Source organism: Corvus brachyrhynchos, unplaced genomic scaffold, assembly GCF_000691975.1.
Source record: "Corvus brachyrhynchos isolate BGI_N302 unplaced genomic scaffold, ASM69197v1 scaffold398, whole genome shotgun sequence".
Taxonomy (NCBI): domain Eukaryota; kingdom Metazoa; phylum Chordata; class Aves; order Passeriformes; family Corvidae; genus Corvus; species Corvus brachyrhynchos.
In genome coordinates this window covers 2,717,970-2,721,024 of record NW_008239780.1, presented here as the reverse complement: position 1 = coordinate 2,721,024, position 3,055 = coordinate 2,717,970, and positions in this window count along the sequence as shown.

The window sequence follows — 3,055 nt, the reverse complement described above, 5'->3', positions numbered from 1 at the left end:
TGGAATATGTGTTTTGGTGCTCTGCTGCGACAGCAGAGCCCAGCTCTCCGTAGGACAGAGAAAGGTCGGGACAAACCCTTGGCTGTGGCAGGGCAGGGATGACAGGTGCTTTCTGGAGAGTGCCACGCCGAGCGCTGCATGGGCACAGACAATTTGGGAGCTTAAGCAACAGTAACCAAGTCTCGATGAAGGAAAATAAAGGCAGCATGTGGGACCGTGCCAAGTTTCCCACAGGACTGTATGGGGAAAACAGCAGCCCTGGTTAGAGCAGGCTCTGCCCCAGTGAAAGAGGGGCTCAGACCTGCTGCTCAGACAATGCTCATTTAGAAGGGGGGTGAGCGTACCCGCAGCTCCTGGCCTCCTGTTTGCTTGTATTTTTCATGTGTCTTTAACCCTCATCCACTCTTCCATCCTGCTCCCTCTGGGATCACTTCCTGTGTTCCACATCTGTGTGCAGCATCACAGAGCTTCTACTTCTGTGTTGTAATGAGTCGCCTGAGGAATGTTTTGGTTTCATTCAGTAGATTAAAACTCCCCTACCCCCACCCCTCTCACCACCTTCCCTCACATCTGTGGCACTGGCATCTGGCCCAGGATGTGCAGTAGTTGCTCCTTATCCGCTGACAGGTTTTTCCTCTGCTACCTTGAAGCCTTGCAGGCGAGGAGCTGGCGCTTTATTCTGCTGAGAGAGGGGGTGCTTTAGCTTGCAGTTGCATCAGCTTCCAGCTTTGGCTCTCTGGCTGAGGTCTGTAGAAAACACACCTGAGTGCTGTTCTCTGTTCTTGCCTTTGCTGTGAAGAGCAAGAGCTGTAGGATGGATTCAGTTTCCTTTCTTTTACACGTTAGGAAGTTCGGGGCCCTGGAGGCTGCTTGCCCTCGGTGCTGAGGGCTGACCTAGCCCGGCACTCGGGTTGTCAGCATGATGAGCAGGCGACCTTCAGCACAAGGGCAGCTGCACTGCTGCGGTGGGCAGCAGCCTGCAAAGGCATGAAGAGTGCAAGGGGCAGGAATGGTCAGTGACATTACAAAAAACCCATTGTGCAACTTTGAAATGCCCTTGCCAAAGTGCAGACTTGATTTCCAAATGTGAAAAGGTAGAGGGAAATGAACAGACTCAGGGGCCTTTATGGTGCACTCTGAAATGTGAAAAAAAAAGGTAAAATGTCTGGTTTGTGTTTATCCCTTTCGAATCACTCTTAGCCCTGTGGTGAATTGTGCCCCATGAAGACAACTCTTGGGCTCCTCCTACAAGGTATGTTTCTTGACCAGAGACAAGAATTAGCTGTTACTGGAATAAGCCAAAGCCCCTTGTACTTGTCATAGGCAAGAAGCACAATTGAGTAGGTGCCCTCCAGAAACCTTAAGCTTTGTAATTTGTCAAGCACAGGGAATTTCTTAAGAGGGAAAGCCATAAAAATGAGCTTCCCTTTTTCAGAATTCTCTGATTTGAGCATTTCTGATCTGCTTTGCGTAGTTTAACAGCTGCCCCACGAGGACAAAACCGCTGTAGTTATTTTGAAAACACCTTGGCATTCTCTGAGCAGCAGCTGTGTTACATTTTTGCTCTTCCTCACCCCCTGTTGTGAGCTCTTTCACTCTCCGTAAATTAGTAGCAATTTCTGTGCAGTCAAGGCTTAAATTACCGTCAAGCATGTGCCACTCTATTTTGCCAGACCAGGCTCCAAAACATGCTGCCTGGGGCAGTGTTGAGGCTGCTTTGGAGCTGTAGAAGAGTATGGTCCAATTCTTCCCAGATCCAGCAGGTTTTGCCCATCCCTGGTTGCTCAGATACTGCTATTTCCTTGTCTGAAACGTGATGTTGTGTAATGCTAGCAAAAGCAAAAGCCTGTGCAGCCCTCGCTCCCTGGAACTGTGTCCCACCACCTACAGAAGAGCTGTTTCCTTCCAGCCAGCAGCTCTCCCTTGGCTGAGAGGGAAATACTCAAACAAACAGGCACAGAGCCTGGGTGCAGGAGTCCCCACCGTGGGTACAGAGCAGGGGACAGTTCCCAGACAGAGACGTTGCCTTTGTGTTAAAACTTGGCCAAAATCGGTTCAAGTCCCTGTACTGCTCTGCATCAGTGTGTGAGCATGGCAGGAGGAGGGAAGGTAAAAATCTCAGAAGGGAATTGGAGAGGGATGTGCAGCATGAAGGCAATATACTTTGCTTCCTGCAGATCAGTGAGGAAAATAGTTGTGGAAAAGGCTTTAAGAAAAGGCAGTGAGACCTTCACCTAGTTTTACCTTGAAGCAGCGTTCAGCTTAGATCCCCTCATGTCTTTCAGAAGTACCTGAGGCATTGTTGTTGCTGGCAGGAGGAGCCAGGGCTGATGGCATGGAACACAAGGGAGAAGCAGAAATATCTGTGACAGTGTGGGGGTGAATTCAAAGTGCCAATATCTGTTTGCAGCTGGCCAGATGGCAAAAGGCAGATCTAATTCCCTCAGTGCCAAATGTCCAGAGTGACTATTGTCCCTTCGCCAAACAATTGGAGAGGAGAAATGATCCAAACACAGCCAACTATGTTTTTTTCCCTGCTTCTGGCTTTCTTCAGTTTCGTCTGTGAATTTTCACCCATTACTGTGTGTCTGTTGGTAAAACAATTATTGAAAACTCTGGTTCCTCCTTTCTTGGGGCAATTTTGACAGATACACACACTACAGGACCAAACAGCACCTAACAACAGTCTTGCATTGCCAAAAAAAGACTTGTCCTAAGGTAAAAATGCAGCAGTGCTTATATTACTCCAGCAAGAAAAGTTCAGGCTTGAGTGTGAATTCCTCCAGGGACTGAAATCGATCATTGCTTCTGGATTTAGAGCGAATCCGTGACTTGCAGAAACACCACTGTTAATCAGCTTCTTGGTTTTCCCTTATGTAGTAGTCACTGAACTGTAGCTCTCCTCAGCCTCATGGCCTCAGCTTTGCTCCATCACCTCATTTGCTGATTTCCTGTGCTGCTTCTGGCTGCCTTGGGCTGGCCTGGCTCAGACGAGCTGTGGGAGATGTGCTCTGTTTCCCAGCCTGCAGTTCTGGGGTCTTTTTGGTGACTGTTT